Raw genomic sequence first — 19,662 nt, forward strand, 5'->3', positions numbered from 1 at the left:
CAGCCCCAGCATTTGCCTGGTGTGAAAATGGGAAACCACGGAAAACCATCTTCAGAGCTGCCGATAGTGGGATTCGAACCTACTATCTCCCGGATGCAAGCTCACAGCCGCGCGCCTCTACGCGCACGGCCAACTCGCCCGGTGTGCATGATTTTACAGTCACCTCAAACGAATGGAAGGAAATAGTCTGATCAAACAGACCTTTCACCTATTTGATTCAAAACCTAGAACCAGGATGCCTTGGTTTAGAAACACCAAAGAAGACCTCCAAGTTCTAAAGATCAAACTAGAAGACGCCTTTGACATAGGTCTTTTCCGAAAAAGGATAGTGACGAAAGGTCTAAACCGAGACGAACAATCGAAAAGAAGACACGGTGTCCCTCGGACAGAGAAACGCAAGCAGGCCCACTCAGAAAGAGTGAGGAAATTCTGGGCTCAAAAGAAAGCGTGGTGAGTTAGAGCCACCAGGTTCTCCAATGCTTGGGCGATTTGCAACACTTTGGCAAAGAAACTGATGTACTGAAAACACGTTGGTATGTCACTGGCGCGAGTCAAGCTGGCTAGCTAGTACGTTGACCTTTCGCTACGCCATGCCCCCTGCTCACGCTATGTCAATGTCGCCCGCGAAGCGATTTGATTGGCTAACTTCAGCAGCTGATAACATTATAGCGTCGCGAGATATCTATTTTTTTTCAAATTATTTTTCAGTATGGCCAATCCTCTAACGGTCATATACCCGGTACCACTCTGTATACAGTGTAAGTGAATTATTGAGGTATTTGAATTTATATTTGTAACAATTTATTATTTGAGACAGCTTTAGTAATTTGTATACTAAACAATTAACTGAGTAATGATTACAATAAAATCAATTTTCTGTTTCCAGTTACTGGTTATTCATGACTGGTAGACAATAGTGTTTGTCCTGATTCATTCAGGGCTGTGGAGAGGTGAAGCAATTGGAGGAATCAGGTACCACTACAAATCGTACAACAAAACCACGTTAAGTGCTGATAACTTGGACGTATTAACTATAAACTATGACCAGTTTCAGTAAATGTACGAGTAAAGCCTGATTATTTATTGTTTTGAGGCGTTGATTCCCAACGCCCCTTCGGACAAAGCAATGATAGCAGCATTCCCAAAGAGCTTTTAGCAGTGTATCATAATTCCGGCCTGATCCCTTTTGTTCCCGAGATATCAGTGAAATATGTAGCAATAAATCAGAGTTAACAAGTAACAAATATTTATTAAAATAATGGTTAGTTACAGGATGTTAAAAATATATTCGCTCGTAGTGTCCTGCACAAAGATAAGCCACACTGTTTCTCTAAGGTCGTGAAGAATTCAAATTCGTCTAAACTGTGGAATCTTAGATAAAAATTTCCTTTACGATAATCCATCGCACCGTACGTAGCGCTATTTTCCTATTTTGAATAATCACAGCAGACGCAGCTAGTGCGTGGAAATGAGAAGTAGAAGAAAGTTGAAATATGCACCAGACTTTCGGTAATTCGGTGCTTAATAGTGAGGCTTATCAGCAATCCAGACCCTAACGTGAATACGCAGAGACAAGTTTCTGCGCTGCAGCTTAACTGGAGGCAACAACGTGTTAACGATTTTATTTGAAAGTGTGGCTTTCAATCAATCAATCAATCAATCAATCAATCAATCAATCAATCAATCAATCAATCAATCAATCAATCAATCAATCAATCAATCAATCAATCAATCAATCAATCAATCAATCAATCAATCAATCAATCAATCAATCAATCAATCAATCAATCAATCAATCAATCAATCAATCAATCAATCAATCAATCAATCAATCAATCAATCAATCAATCAATCAATCAATCAATCAATCAATCAATCAATCAATCAATCAATCAATCAATCAATCAATCAATCAATCAATCAATCAATCAATCAATCAATCAATCAATCACCACTGATCTGGTTTAAAACTGACGCCCAGGTAACAGACTGCCAAATTTGCTCATCTAGTTCTTTCTTAAATGATTTTAAAGAAGTCAAAAGTCAATCAAACATCTCCTATGGTAAATTATTCCGCTCCCTCACTCATCCTCTTTTAAATAATTTTTGTCGCAAATTTTCTTCGTGAATTCCAACTTCTTAAAAAAATTCATTCAAGTTTATTCGTTGACTAATATCATTTCAAACCTTCTCACGACTGACAGCAGCTCGAAACATATCGCCCAGTCCAGCACCTGGTCTCCTCACAGCCCAAGGAATGCAAGATTTTTCTACATCACCCATAACCACCCATAACAAATCGTGCTGCTTTTCTTGGGATCTTTTTCAGTTCTGGAATAAAATAATCCTTTTTAGGGTCCCATACACTGGAATTTATGTCACTGTTATTGGAGCTGTTTTATTCATATTTTCTATTTATCAAATTTTAAAGTAAAAAGAAGGAAGGAAGGAAATAGAATTTCAATATTTAATGCTTTATGCTCTGGTCATTTGCTAATAATAATAATAATAATAATAATAATAATAATAATAATAATAATAATAATAATAATAATAATAATAATAATCACGACTACTGTATGTCTACCCCTTAGTCCCTGAGAAGGATTCGGGGATAATTTGAGATATGGCATGTTTTTACATCCGGATGCCCTTCCTGACGCTAACCTCAGTTGAGTAGGTAATGAAGATGAGAAGAATGACGATGAATTGAGTTGGGTGAGTAGGTGGAAGGATTCGGCTGTGACATATGAATAGGAACTGTCCCGGCATTTGCCTTGAAGTGAAAATGGAAAACCACAAAAACCATTCTGAGGAGCGCCGACAGTGGGGTTCGAACCCACTAGTCTCCCGATTACAAAGCCATAGCAGTAGCAACCAGTCTGCTCGGTAACCACGACTACAAAACGAAATATTCATACCTGTATCTAAACAACTCACGGCCATCTGTAGTTGTAATTTCCGCTTTATGAGTGCGGCAGTTAGAAGTGAGATCTCGTTAGAAGCCGTACCGCAGATGTTTCTGCTCATTGCAGATGTAGAAAGCACTTCGAGCTATTTTACTCTTCAGGTGAAACAAAAACAAGCGAGGGTAAACAGGCTATAAATTTCTCTGAGTTCACGCACATCTTTTTACCCACTCTGCATACAAGTTTTTGTATAAAAAGGCCATGAAAATGCAGCAGTCCGTTAAAAAATACCGCAGAAAGCAAGAAATTTGCTGCTAGCTGTAGAAAGTAAATACAACGTCAGCGAGGCTGCATTTACTGCGGCATTCCTTAGCGCTGTTAAACAAGATTAGCTAACAACGTATCTGTCATGTAGACCTTAGAGCAACATTTCTCACTATTGTTAAACTAGATTAAGTAACAACAGTCCGCCTCTGTGGTGTAGTGGTTAGTGTGATTAGCTGCCACCCCCCGGAGACCCCGGTTCGATTCCCGGCTCTGCCACGAAATTTCAAAAGTGGTACGAGGGTTGGAACGGGGTCCACTCAGCCTCGGGAGGTCAAATGAGTAGAGGTGGGTTCGATTCCCACATCTGCCATCCTGGAAGTGGTTTTCCGTGGTTTCCCACTTCTCCTCCAGGCAAATGGCGGGATGGTACCTAACTTATGGCCACGGCCGCTTCCTTCCTTCTTCCTTGTCTATCCCTTCCAATCTTCCCATCCCCCCCCATAAGGTCCCTGTTTAACATAACAGGTGAGGCTGCATGGGCGAGTTACTGGTCATTCTCCCCCGTTGTATCTCGCGACCCAATGTCTCACGCTCCAGGACACTGTCCTTGAGGCGGGAGGGGTGGGATCCCTCGCTGAGTCCGAGGGAAAAGCCAACCCTGGAGGGTAAACGAATTAAGGAGAAGTAACAACGTATGCAACATTTAGAACAGTATTTCCCAAACTGTGGTCCGCGCCACTGTAGGCCTATCTCTGGCGAAGGGTTCAGTAAATGTGCAGACATTGCCGCTATTCATAGAAAGAGGGACATCGGCGTTGCTATTGATCCAACAATATTATTTTTTATTTGCTAGTTGTTTTACGTCGCACCGACACAGATAGGTCTTATGACGACGATGGGACAGGAAAGGGCTAGGACTGGGAAGGAAGCGGCCGTGGCCTTAATTAAGGTACAGCCCCAGCATTTGCCTGGTGTGAAAATGGGAAACCACGGAAAAGATCCAACAATAAGGTTCGAGAGTAACAGTTCACAGGCCAAAGTAGTTGATTCTGAAATAAAGAGGTACTACGAACCCTGTTTTAAATACTTTGAAGTAAAGTACCACATACCCGCCAGTTGCTGGGAGTTGATTGTGTTGCTGCTCGAGGATCTGTCACAAAAAAGTTATCAGTTAATTACAACTCCTGTTTTGGTATTGGGTAATTCCGGGAGAGTTGCCGCACTTTTTATGTCTTTTGTTATATCTCGGTATATTTACTTTAAAAATTGTTGCAAATTCATCGAGCATAATTTGAAAACATGTACATTTGATCAGGGATAAACAAAATATTGGCAATTGAAAGTAAATGGGAGAAAGGAGTGAACAAAGGAATTGTTGCATCTGCGGCGTCTCTCCCTGCATCCCGGTATAGATGCCGACTTTGCTCGGGAGAGATGCCGCGAGTAAAATATATAATGACAAAATCAAATTTAAGCCAATTTCTTCAACTTTAATATAACCGAACACTAGAACGTACTACAAGACAATTATATCCACATAATATAATCTTTCAATGGAAAAAATCTATCTGATAATTTACAACATTAAAATTATATTTTAATTTCGATTTACTATAAATGTGCATGTGCAATGGATTCTTCACTGTGTTATATAAAACCCCACGGCACTTAACACCCTTGAAATGGCTCTGGCCTGCACAGCGTCCGCTGCTCAGCCCGAAGGCCAACTATCAGGGAGAGACGCCGCACCCTCCTGTTTTCATACCTCAAGGCTATCATGGCCCAAAATTAGCTTACTCTCAAGTACAGTTATGTTTCTGACGCGTACTGTACTAAAAACGTCTGATTTAAGCATTTGAAGCCAACTTAATATACAATAAATTAACACACGCAAAAACTTTGTCAGGAGGAAACATGTACTCGCCTCATGATATCGGCTATAATTAGCGTAATATACGAGCAAATTTCATCACACTCGCAGACAGTAGTTCTTCCTTAGAAACTGAAAAACCACACATATTGCCATCTAGCTGTAACGATGGGAACCTTTAGCTACAGTGTATGCGGCATCTCTACCGGGGCGGCATCTGTCCCGGATTTACCTTTCCTGTTTCGTTTTTAAAAGACATTTGTTTAGATATTTTACGTAATTCATTGTCAATGGTAAATCACAATTCATACGGTATTTGTGAAGAAAAGTAAAGTATTCCTGATCGGGGATAGCTGTACAAAAGGGGAAACTGAACCTCAAGACTCTTTCTGCTCGGAGGAAGGTAGCCGACCTAAAGCTGCTATACAAAGCAGCTAATGGTCTATTTAGGTCTCCAGATTTAGCTTCCTTATTCCCCCTCCACGTCCCATCCCGTACTACCAGAATGAAGACCCTGTTCCATATTCCTTACTCCCGGCTTTCTCTCACCCAAAGGTCCCTTTCTATACGTATTCCAGCAATGTTTAATACATTACCCATCAACATGAACCTAGACATCTTCGTAACATTTCCTTCCTTCTGTCATGATATTTCTAATATAACTTAATTTTCCTTCTTGTTCTTTTCCGTTCTGCTCCTGTATTTACTGTAAATGTATTTTTCTTTTGTTAATATCGTTATTTATGTAAATATGTATCATATTTGATTGTACAGTTTTATTGTGTATATATGTGTTCTTTGTAAATATTTATATATATCTTTCATTTTAGATTCATAGCTATTGTACATAGCTCGGATCTTTGTAATTCGGCGTTATGCTGTTGCTGATCCTGAATAAATAAATAAATAAATAAATAAATAAATAAATAAATAAATAAATAAATAAATAAATAAATAAATAAATAAATAAATTTCAAAATTCAAAAATATGTAAGCTCATTTTATCCCAAGATAAATAGTGCGAAAATTTCTACATATTTGATGCTGTTACCGTATTGTACTCCTCGTTCTAGGACAGATATCCCATATGGATTTTTTTCTCTCCTAACTCTTAACATGGCCGATATATAGTACAAGTTAGCAGCGGAAAGAGAAGAAATACTAAAAGGCAGTGTAAGTGATGTAATTGTGAGACACTTGGAATTGCTAATGTCCACACTCAGACTTTATTTCCTGTCTCTGGTTGAGAAATCCCTTCTTTGAAACTTAACATGAACTGCCCTCCCTCGAGGAAGATCAGCTAGCCGAAGTATCCTGGCGGAGAGAAAGTGAAAAATAAATTGAAGAGTGATATGGATGGAGAATCCGATGGAGTGGCATGTTTAGCTCCAGGAAGTTCCATGAATGTATCACAACTCTACGTCTCTGATCAAATTTTGTGTCTATGACGTCCCCTAAATGCGACTATTTCCAGAAAGGAAATACCGCGTTAAAGCCTTTCATGACAATATCCTCCTGTGAGTGTACCTTCTCTGCTCTCACACAAATGTAAAAGCAATACAGAAACAGAGCTAGCGTAGAAGCTGATTTTCCGTTCGAAAACCACGCTTGTAAAACGCTTGGTCTTGATGCAACAACCGCAACTAGTGAATTTTGTCAAGTAAATTTCCAGATGCAGGCTTGTAATTACTAGCCGAATATCACACTGTTCTATAATTTCTATGCATGTATACAATTTCTTTATGTAAGTGAAGTTAAATCAACCTTTTAATAAAGTAAATGTTAGACCTAAATTATACGAATAAAATCAAAAATTGTATAATTACAATATTTTTTTTGTTTGCTGAATGCAGTAACTTATAAAATTCTGTGGCCTTGGGCATGCGCGCGATAAGTTTGGGAAAAATCCGATTCCTTACCTGTGATAAACAAGATTATCTAATTGAGATGTTTGTATGCAGTCCTCGATACTGGTAAGTAATATTAACATTTTATTTAATAATTTAATCAATAGTCCGCCTCCGTGGTGTAGTGGTTAGCGTGATTAGCTGCCACCCCCGGAGGCCCGGGTTCGATTCCCGGCTCTGCCACGAAATTTGAAAAGTGGTACGAGGGCTGGAACGGGGTCCACTCAGCCTCGGGAGGTCAACTGAGTAGAGGTGGGTTCGATTCCCACCTCAGCCATCCTGGAAGTGGTTTTCCGTGGTTTCCCACTTCTCCTCCAGGCGAATGCCGGGATGGTACCTAAATTAAGGCCACGGCCGCTTCCTTCCCCCTTCCTTGCCTATCCCTTCCAATCTTCCCATCCCTCCACAAGGCCCCTGTTCAGCATAGCAGGTGAGGCCGCCTGGGCGAGGTACTGGTCATACTCCCCAGTTGTATCCCCCGACCAAGAGTCTGAAGCTCCAGGACACTGCCCTTGAGGCGGTAGAGGTGGGATCCCTCGCTACGTCCGAGGGAAAAACCGAACCTGGAGGGTAAACAGATGATGATGATGATGAATTTAATCAATAAATGAGACGAATAAAGAACTAGAATCCGAGATGAGGCGTTTTGCGGTTAATGTTGTACTGTATAGAGTAATAAATATGTTACAAGATTGTGAGCGACTGCAGAAAGACCTCGACAGTGTTGTGACATGGTCAGCAGGCAATGGTATGATGATAAACGGAGTTAAAATTCAGAGTGAGAGTTTCAAAAACCGGAACACTCCTCTCAGTTTTAATTACTGCGTTGATGGGATGAAAGTTCCTTACGGAGATGACTGTAAGTATCTAGGTGATATATAAGGAAATATCTTCATTTAGGTAATCATATAAATGGGATTGTAAATAAAGGGTACAGATCTCTGCACATGGTTATGAGGGTATTTAGGGGTTGTAGTAAGGATGTAAATGAGAGGGGCCTCTGGTAAGACCACAACTAGGGTATGTTTTGTATTTAACCCTCACCAGGTTTACCTGATTCGAGAACTGGAAAAACATTCAAAGAAAAGCAGCTCGATTTATTTTGGGTGATTTTTGACAAAAGAGGGGCGTTACAAAATAGTTGCAAAATTTGGGCTGGAAAGACCTAGGAGAAACGAGACGAGCTGTTCAACTAAGTGGAGAGATGGTGTGGACTGACATTAGTAGACGAATAAGTCTGAGTGATCATTTTTCGTCATTTTCCAGACGCATTTTCCTCAATGCCATTATGATATCTACATTATTTACGCTTCCAAAGGTACCGCAAAGAACAAGAAATATGAATTATGACCAGGAAAGAGCCGTTTCCTGCTATTTAATAACATATTCTGATCGGTAAAACCTCACTACTTCACCCCATTCATGTGAGAAATGTACCATAATTTCTAATCAATACTAGAGTGATTCGTCACAGTCATTCTAACTGAGACAGAGTCCATTAGCCTATCGTTAATAATGTTTTTCTTAAGAATTCATTGACTTGGAAGGAATATTTCATACACGTCTAGTGGTGTATATAAGCTCTCCGTCTAACTCCTGACATTTCATTACAACACTGGTTCAGAAAGTCACAATCAAACAGGTTTCAATTATAGTTAATATCTGTATTTCGGTCATTTCTTATGACAACATAAAGCAGCTTGTAATTGAAAGTGGGAATGTGATATGAAGTATTCCAGTTACTCAAACACAACTTACTGTCAATTTAAAAGTGTTATTATATCAGATATTAGTTGTAAATGTTATTGGTACAAACTGTTATGTTTTGTCCAACAAAGTGGATATTTTCCGATTCCTTAAAACACATACAAATTAAATAGAGTTTTCATCAAGATGGCAGAGACTTACATGATGTTCGCGTGTAATATTGCCGCTTGGAACTAATTAATAATCGGTCATTCTAAGCTAAAATTTACCGTCTGAAGCACCAGAGTGAAGCTGCTAAGTACTTTTGTAGTGAGTGTGGTTTTAAATCTGCGTTGTGGAGATTAGTGTTCATTAAAGGATCAATCTCATACATATAACCTCATCTTGTTAGCTAACCGATAATGGCCGCCTCTGTTGATGGAGGTCGACAAGTTTTTTCTAACTCAATGAATCTAAATAATGAAAATCAGCAAGTCTCAAGTAACCTCACGAATCGACAGAATAAAGAAAGCATAATTTCCACCCGCACCGATGAACCAGGTAACCTCATGACAACCTCTATTACTGTTCCTAACACAATCAATCTCCTAACAATCCAAGTTAAGTTACTCTGCAACAATGCAATCCTACCCTACCAAAGATCAAGCTATTGTTATTGAATCTTGCGATGGTATTAGTATCCGAGATTATATACTAGCAATTGGAAAAGTCACTAGCCCTAGTAACATCCGATTTGTCTCACGGATATCTAATGGAAGAATATATATCTTCCTTGCAAGTCAAAAGTGTGTTGAAGAATTAATTTCAGAACATCCTAAGATTTTCATAAATAATGTCTCCTTGGAAATAAGACCTCTCCTAACTAAAAACAAACGAGTTATTCTATCCAATGTTTGCCCTGTGATTCCTAATATTATTATTGAAGAAGAATTTCTCAAACTCGGCATTAAACCAATGTCAAAGATATCACCTATTAGAGCAGGTTTAACAATCCCCGGATTTTCTCACATTCTCAGTTTTCGGAGACAGATTTATATTCAAAATTAAGACTTTAACAAATTTCCAGACTCACTCCAAATCGAATATGAGGGTACCAATTAGTGGATTTATTTATCCTCTGACACACTCACCTGCTTTCTTTGTAAAACTGAGGGGCACTTAGCTAGAAACTGTCCTGATAATGATGAAATAATAAATGAAGGCTCGTCATTAAATCAAAACAGTCATTCTCGTGGCAAAATCAATCTAAAAGAATTTCCCCAACTAGTAGAGGATACACAAAAAATTAAAACAAACTGTCAAAAAAATATTACTTGTACTCCCTCACAAACTACTATTCAGACAACTGCTACATCTACATCTCTTCAGTGTTGTCAAAATCAAACCTGTGGGCCTTTACCCTCAGTTGAAACGACTCTAACCTCTCATCTGGAATGCCCTCAAAACCCCTCATGTGTTCATCTTGCTGGATCGAAGAGACCAATATCGCTATCTAGCAGTGAAACTACAGGCAGAAAAGACCTTGATTTTAAGGAACCTCCCCTAACAACTGAACCTAAGACAAGTGAACAGACAGGGAAACACAAGACAAAACAAACTTACAAGAAACCAAAGACAGAAAAAGAAAGCACAACTATTAGTGATATGCTTAAGCCAATTAAGCAAGTTCTAGAAGCCAACCCTCAGTCCTTTCCCCTCAATTACTTACAACTCCAATCCTTTTTTGAAAACAGTATTGGAGTTAATGACATTGCAGCAATAGCTTCCAATTACACCCAAGATCTAGAGGGTTTAGCCCAAGCCCTTCAAAAACTATATCCATACTACACTGAAAAATCCATTAAGAACAGGAGTACTCGAATAGTCAAGAAACTGCTTAAGGCTAGCAGTGAAAACCGAGGTGAAGAAATTAAGAGTTTAGTTCCAGATTACTCCAGCGATGACTCTGCTTCCCTCACATAATGATGATAAAATTCCCTCTACACTTGTTTGTCATTCTTATGACTATATCATTACTTCAATGGAACCTCAACAGTTTTCGATCACAGCGAGAGTATTTACAACTTCTACTAAATAAACATCAGCCTTCAGTTGTCTGTCTACAAGAAACTAACTTTAGAGACAACTTTGTTTCCCATTTAAGACAGTTCAACGTACAATATAAAAACCGAATTAATCCAAATCATGCAAGTGGAGGCGTAGCCACCTATGTTAAAAATAATTTACACCATCAAGAGGTTCCTTTAACTACTGATTTAGAAGCAGTCGCAGTTTTATTATACCTACCACAAGCTATATGTGTATGTAATGTTTATTTTCCTACGAATAGTACATCTCACGCTGATGATTTAAGAAACCAAATACACCAATTCCCCAAACCCTTCATTTTGATGGGTGATTTTAATAGCCACAACAGTTTATGGGGTAGTCGCAATACTGATCCAAGGGGGAAAGAAATAGAGAATATACTAGATGAATTTACTCTAGTATTATTGAACTCAGCTGCTCCAACTCGTTTTGATATAGCACACGGAACATACAGTAGCATAGATTTAACTATATGTACGCCAGACATAGCTGCACTATTTAACTGGTTCATTTATTCAACTCTACAAGGAAGTGACCACTTCCCCATTATAATTAATGATGATCAAAGTTCTCCAGACAACACATCAAAACTCCAATACTGTAAATGGAATTTAAATAAGGCAAATTGGCAATCATTTAGAAATATTGTAAATAACTATTTAAATGATCTAACACCAACAAATAAATTTCCTTCTAAGCACATCAATGATATTGTTCAAGACTTCACTGAAGTAATAATTAAATCTGCTGACCAGAGCATCCCCAAAACAGCTCCTATGCCCTTCAAGAAAACGGTTCCCTGGTGGAATGACTCCTGTAAAGAGGCTATTAAAAATAAAAACCGTGCTTATTACCTATAAAGAAATCCTACGCCCGAAAATAAAATCAATTTTCAAAAACACCGAGCAATAGCACGAAATAAAATAAAATTAAGTAAGAAAACCTCCTGGTTAACATTTGTCTCCAACTTAACCTGCCAAACTTCACAAAAAGTTATGTGGAATAAAATCCAAAGAATAAGTGGCAAATACAATAAATTCTGTATTACCTCTCTAAGAGATCCAGTCGCTGGGTCAATTGTAAATGAACCTCAACAAATAGCTGATCAAGTGGCTAAATCATTTTCAAAAATCTCTAGCGATAACAATTATGAACCAGAATTTCTTCGCATGAAAACAACTCGAGATCCAATAGACTTAAGTGAAACTGTACCTACACCGAACTATGCTTATAATGATACTTTACAGTTATAAGAAATGGTTACAGAATTCAACAAATGCGGCAGATCTAGTCCTGGCCCAGACACCATTCCATATGAATTTTGAAAACAGCTTCCACATAGTGCACTCAATTATCTACTTGCTATTTTCAACTATATATGGAGTTCCAAACTATATCCAGATCAGTGGCGTTGTGCTGTTGTAGTGCCTATACTCAAACCAGGAAAGGACATTTTGATCCCAGATAATTATCGTCCCATCGCCTTGACAAATACAATGTGTAAGCTAATGGAGAAAATTGTCAACAAGAGATTACGCTGGTATTTGGAACATATACACTTTTTTAGTGATGCACAAAATGGTTTTCGTCAAGCACGTTCAACAACAGATACTCTGATATGTTTAGAATCAGAAATCCGAGAAGCTTTCCTAAATAATCAGCACCTCATAGCTGTTAGTTTAGACATTGAGAAGGCATATGACATGGTGTGGAAAGACTATCTAATTGAAACACTGATGAAACATAATATTTCAGGAAACATGCTTCACTTCATTTATAATTTCCTTAAAGATCGCCGAATTCAAGTCAGGACAAATGGAACTCTTTCACATGAAGTAAAGTAACCATTGACAATGGAGTTCCCCAAGGATCAGTCATCAGTGTCACATTATTCCTCGTTGCAATAACTGGCATTGTCTCCAACATTCACCTACCAGTAAAGGCTTGCCTTTTTGCCGATTATTTGACTATACTAAGTGCAGGAAGAAATAAATTAACTACTCAACAGTTACTTCAAGAATCAATTGATAATATCCAAAAATGGGCTAAAGTTACGGGGTTCAAGTTTTCCAAAACTAAAACCAAATCCATACTCTTCTCCAAATGTAAACATACTGTACAAGACCCTGAGCTGTACATGGACAATCAAAAAATTGAAACAGTAACAATTATGAAAATCTTAGGAGTTTTATTCGACACTACGTTAAGTTGGATACCTCACCTGAAAAACCTTAAAGATGACTGCTTGCGAAGGCTGAACATAATGAAGATCCTGGCAGCAAAGGACTGGGGGGCAGACTACCAAGTGCTAATGAATACGTACAAGGCCATTATTAGGGCTAAATTAGACTATGGCAGCATTGTATACAATTCCGCAAAAATGTCTTCACTCAAAATCCTTGATTTCATCCAGTCCTCAACTCTTCGAATTGCTTTAGGAGCCTTTCGTACCAGTCCAGTAGCCAGCATTCAAATAGAAGCAAATGAACCACCACTCACAATTAGACGTAGACAACTAAGTTTGACTTACGCGCTCAAGGTAGCAACTATGAGTGAATCAAGAATTAAGTTGTATGCTTTTCCTAACAAGCATCAAGGTACACTCATTAAATCAGGATCACAACCACAGCCTTTTAATGCCAGAATAGCCAAGTTTCTTGAAGAATTAAATTTAAATATCCCTCCAATACTCCTCACAGACAACTCTCTTAATGTCCCACCATGGACTATTACCCTTCCAAAAATTAACTTTGAAATAAATTACAGTGTCAAAGATGAAACTGACAGATCTCACTACCATCAATTATTTCTTGAAATTTCTAATAAATACCCAAGGCACACTGGAATCTATATTTTGAAAACCAGCACCTGTAATAACTCCATTTTTTCTGATTCAAAAAGTGCATTAAACGGAATAGAAAGTCCATCATCGAAACACATCCTTGTACAAGAAATACAACTGTTGTTTAACAACATCATGAAAGAAGGCAAACAAGTCATCCTTGTGTGGATACCCTCTCATAGAGGTATTCAAGGCAATGAATCTGCTGATCAAGCAGCTAAAGACGCTACTTACCTCCCGCTAGGCGATCTAACAATAGCTACCCCTCACACTGACATTATTGCCTATGCTAAAACAAAATTATACCAACAGTGGAAGATAAAATGGCTTCAAACTTCGAACAGCAAACTCCACGAAGTAACAACGGAATCTACAGTACAACACTATCTTCACAACCTTCACAGGAAAGATCAAGTCCTAATAACTAGAATACGGATCGGCCACTCCAAGATAAGTCACAGCTACCTCCTTGAGAAGAAACTGCCTCCCATCTGTACAGCATGCAATAGTGTGTTGACTGTGAAGCACATCATAACAGACTGTTCACTGTATGACAAATGGCGCCAGTACCACGGTATACCTAAGGATATTAAGGGGACACACTCATCTCCTTCACTGTGCAAACAAATTATCAAGTTTTTCAAAGACACTGGTCTGTATTCAAAAATTTAACTGTTCAGTTTAAAATACTACTTTTATATTTTTTTCATTCTTCACCCTACTGTAATTTAATGTAAATTCTACAGTTAGAAGTCACGATAAGACCTTAGGGTTAAAGTGACTCTAAATTATCTTAATAAAAAAATTAAGTAAGCTGCGTAATTAAAAGGACATGTGAATGAAAATTGCTGTAACCTTGTAATTTACATTCAGAATTGAAACAGTTGTTCATAGAACGTTGTTTTCCTTTCCATAAAATCGCAATGTAGAACAAAATTGAGTTAAGCCAATCGTCCAATGCTCCTCAGATCTTCACTGATGGCTCAAAAATACCCTCGCCTCCTGCAGTGGGATGCGCTTTTTACTATCCCGCAACTGAATAATCTCGTTTACTTATTTTACCAGATGTCTAGATTATTTTTACAGCGGAAGCTCTTACTATTTTCGAAGCTCTAGCCTTACAGTTTAAGTGTTAAACCTTCAGTAGTTCTTATAATTACTGGCTCTCTCAACGTCTTGAAGACGCTACTCTCATCTGTTACATACAAATTAATGGTCCATCAAATCCAGATCATTCAGAAATTTCGACAACTTTCACGTATCAGTATTTAGGTGCACTTTCTCTGGATACTTAGCCATAGAAGTATCCAGCACAACGAATGTGTTGACCGGCTCACTAGAGCAGCAACGCATTTGTGCCATCTCCTAGATTCACCAGTGCCAATTTGAGACTGTGTGTCAGGTATCAAGCAGCATTCCCAAACGCACATTCAAGAAGTTTGGAATTTCTACAAATGCGCAGCGGAAAAACCTAATAGCAACTTTACTTTCAATCAACTTCCAAATGCCACTCAACATGCCGAGCATTTTATCATCCAAGAAACGAGAGGTGTATGAAGCAATTGGCGCGTTCTTAAAAGACACCGATTTAAGACTATAACGTGCGCAGTGCTACAACATCGGAAAATAAGCTTAACATACAACAGTTTCAGTGTTTACATTTCTCATTTTTTCTGTCCGTATATGTGTGTGTTTGAGCATTCTGTAAGGATTCAGAACTATTAAATCTACGAAATCCAAGTCTAATATTATGGAACATTATTACGTGTGTATGTATTGCGCTTGCAAATTTAAAGTTCATATTTCTTATTGCAATGTATTTGTAGCTGGCTGTTTCATCCCTTACATAAAGCCAATCCCCCCCATGACACTACAGCCCTTGAAGGGCCTTGGCCTACCAAGCGACCGCTGCTCAGCCCGAAGGCCTGCAGATTACGAGGTGTCGTGTATTCAGCACGACGAATCCTCTCGGCCGTTATTCTTGGCTTTCTAGACCGGGGCCGCTATCTCACCGTCAGATAGCTCCTCAATTCTAATCACGTAGGCTGAGTGACCCTCGAACCAGCCCTCAGGTCCAGGTAAAAATCCCTGGCTTGGCCGGGAATCGAACCCGGGGCCTCCGGGTTAGAGGCAGGCACGCTAACCCTACACCACGCGGCCACATAGAGCCAATACATTAACAAAATTGAGCTTTCCTGTTTGAAAATCTGAATTAGTTTCCCAAAATATATGGGGTAGAGGTTAGTTCAGTTTTCATGAAATGAAGAAGGCCCTTTGAAACCACGACTCGTTTATACGATCAGTTTTCGGAAAGAGCATATTTTACGAAAAAAAAATTACTATAATTTTAATATAGGCTACACTCATGCTCATAAAAACAAGAACACCTTGAAACACTAGAGATAGGAGGTTAAAATTCTCAGAACATGTACATCACTATGTTCTGAAGAAATGATTAGCATTCGAACCATGTCGTCCCTCAGGTTCAAGGCCCACATCGATATCTCGGCGCACCACCACCGACTGGTAATATGTGCCTGTGGCTCGCTGTCGCAATAAATGCCGAAGGCAATGGATCAGTATGACTTGAGCATACGTCCAAGATGCCTCGCAGACGTATGCCAGAACCGCACCATCAAATGAGTGAGTTTGAAAGCGGGCGCATTATTGGTATGAGAGAACGTGATGCATCCATCCGGGAAATTGCCGCTCGTGTGGCACAAAGTGTGTCAGCAGTGCAACGGGTGTGTACAGAATGTTTCACAGAATGTCGTAGAATACGACGAGAACACACTACCCAGACCACCTCCGAGAAGATCGACACCTCATCCGAATGGCATTGCAGGAGAGATCTTCGTCTTCCTAGGCTCTGGCGCAACAGTGGATCATTGTAACATATTTACACTATCAGGAGTGACAGTCCGTCGCCGTTTATTACGGTCTGGGTTACCGACACGTCGTTCACTTCTCCGCCTACCTTTGACTAGTGTGCATAAACATGCTACACTGCAATTGTGTATGGAATGACGTCACTGGGGACAGGATGGTTGCAGATAGTGTTTTCGGACGAATCCAAGTTCTGTTCGAAAATCACGGCCGCATTCTGGTTCGCCGCAGACACAAATCATAGTCGGTGCGTGTTCAGGGCACTGTGACCAGTTTGACCAACGTGCATGTCATCCTACGACCCGTAGCCAAACCCTTTCTGCACGACACTTCATCCACCACATTTCAGTAGGACAGTGCGTGACCGCATTCTGCTGCACGAACACGTGCCTTGTGGTTGTCACAGGATGTCAGACTGTGGCCCTGGGCCACCTGATCACCAGACTTGTCACCAGTCGAAAATGTTCGGGATATGGTGAAACGAGGGGTGCTACGTTGTGGCCCAATGCCAACCATCAAAGATGAACTGTGGGACCAGATGAATGCAGCATGAATGGGTATATCCCAGGACGCCATTCGCGCCTTATACGCGTCGATGCCATCACGCATGGAACAAGTTGTCAGTACCCATGGAGGATCCAGTGCCTACTAGACAGCAGGACACACGCTGAATATAGGTGACTGAAATGCTAATCGTTTCTGTAGAACATACTAACGAACATGTCCTGTTAATATGAACTTCCTATCTCTAGCGGAGTTAAAAGTCAGAGTGAGAGTTTCAAAAACCGGAACAGTCCTCTCAGTTTTAATTCATGTGTTGATGGGGTGAAGGTTCCTTATGGAGATCACTGCAAGTATCTAGGCGATTTATAATGAAATATCTTCATTGGGGTAATCACATAAATGGGATTGTAAATAAAGGGTACATAACTGTGCACATGGTTATGAGGATGTTTAGGGGTTGTAGTAAGGATGTAAAGGAGAGGGCATATAAGTCGCTGGTAAGACCCCAAATAGAGTATGGTTCCATTGTATGGGACCCTCACAAGGATTAGGTTACTTGATTGGAGAACTGGAAAAAATCCAAAGAAAAGCAGCTCGATTTGTTCTGGGCGATATCCGACAAACGAGTAGCGTTACAAAAATGTTGCGAAATTTGGTCTGGGAAGCCTTGGGAGAACGGAGACGAGCTGCTCGACTACGCGTATGTTCCTAGCTGCCAGTGGGGAGATGGAGTGGAACGACATTTTAGATGGAGTGGTATTTTTAAAAGTGGGAAAGATCACAATATGAAGATGAAGTTGGAATTCAAGAGGACACATCGGGGGGAAATATTCGCTTATAGGGAGGGGAGTTAGGGATTGGAATAACTTACCAAGTGAGATGTTCAATATATATTTTATTTCTTTGAAATCATTTAAGAAAAGGCTAGGAAGAAACAGATAGGGAATCTGCCACCTGGGCGACTGCCCTGAATGCAGATCAGTAGTGATAGATAGATAGATAGATAGATAGATAGATAGATAGATAGATAGATTGATTGATTGATTGACTGGCTGATTGATTGATTGATTGATTGATTGGGTAATAACAATACTTCTGCTTTCCCGTGTCCACAAGATAGTTTGGAAGCAATCACCGGATTATTGAAAATATGTGACGCTACTTTATTGCCACAGTCATAGATTTAACCGCATCTTCTACAATTTCCTTTATGTTGCACCTACACAGCTAGGTCTTATGGCGACGATGGGACGGGACAGGGATAGGTATCGAAAGGAATCGACCGTGGCCTTAATTAAGGTACAGCCCCACATTTGTCTGGTGTGAAAATGGGAAACCACGGAACACCATCTTCAGGGCTGCCAACAGTGGGGTTCGAACCCACTATCTCCCGAATACTGGAGACTGGCCGCACTTAAGCAACTACAGCTATCGAGCTCGGTCCACTACTAAGTACTGTATGGCCCATGTACATTCAATATATGTTATTTTTTATTAATATAATTCTATTTGCTTTATATCGCACTAACTACTATTTTACGGTTTTCGGAGACGCCGATGTGTCAGAATTTAATCTCGCAGGAGTTATTTTACGTGCCAATAAACCTACTGGCACAAGGCTGACATATTTGAGCACCTTCAAATACCACCAGACTAAGCCAGGATCGAACCTGCCAAGTTGGGGTCAGAAGGCCAGCGCCTCAACCGTCTGAGCCAATCAGCCCGTCAGTTATTTTTATCAGCGTGAGAATAGTGCACATTAGAGAGTTCAAGGCTTGCAAATCCCGTGTGATGGAACTTCTTGCAGTTGGGAACTTTCCCCACTTTCGAAAATTTCAGATCGTAAGATAACGGAAGTAATCGGCGGATGGAGAGTACGGGCCGAATTAAAGAAACTCAAAACTTCCCATGAACATAAACCCCACGATCGATCGCTTACGGGCCATGGGTGTTTTTGTTAGTAGCTGAAACTGGGAGAGAGTTCGTATTTAGGATCACGCTTGGAGTCAGGCATGGCATTATACGGACATTGCAGTACTTCACCAGCGTACATTATACAATAGTAGAGAAAGGGTCTTTTGGTTCGAATAAGTTAGAAAGGAAACGTATTTAACCAAGGTGCAAATGTCTTCCGCTCAGACAACAGTTTGCAGTGGGAGTATCATAAATATTACCGGTCTGAACAACGAGCTAGAAAAACTTACAGAGGTTGTATGCCTGACATCAGCGCTCCTTACGGAGGTAAGTTCATAAAGGGCAACCATGCTTTGAGTTGTCAAAACAAAGCGAGTTGGCGTGATAACATATGATCAGGTGGATGGGAGATTGTCCATGGCGAATAAATATCATAGGTTTTAAGAAGGTGAAAAGTTGGATTCTCGCCTTCAAGAATGACAGCCGTATGATCACCGTACGGCTGCAGTAATCGGAGTAAGGTGTTACGTATTGATAATATTCCCTTTCTTCGGCTTATAATAAGTGGTGATTTCTTGGTACCGGTTTATCTTTTGCCCTTGAGAGTTCTTTTTTTATTGCTATCTGTCGTTGGTGGTGTATGAGTAATTGAAGTTTGAATGACCTAACTAACACCATGGCACTACAGCCCTGAAGGGCCTTGGCCTACCAAGCCACCACTGCTCAGCACGAAGGCCTGCAGATTACGAAGTGTCGTGTGGTCAGCAC

The sequence above is a fragment of the Anabrus simplex genome, chromosome 6, assembly GCF_040414725.1.
Source record: "Anabrus simplex isolate iqAnaSimp1 chromosome 6, ASM4041472v1, whole genome shotgun sequence".
Lineage (NCBI taxonomy): Eukaryota > Metazoa > Arthropoda > Insecta > Orthoptera > Tettigoniidae > Anabrus > Anabrus simplex.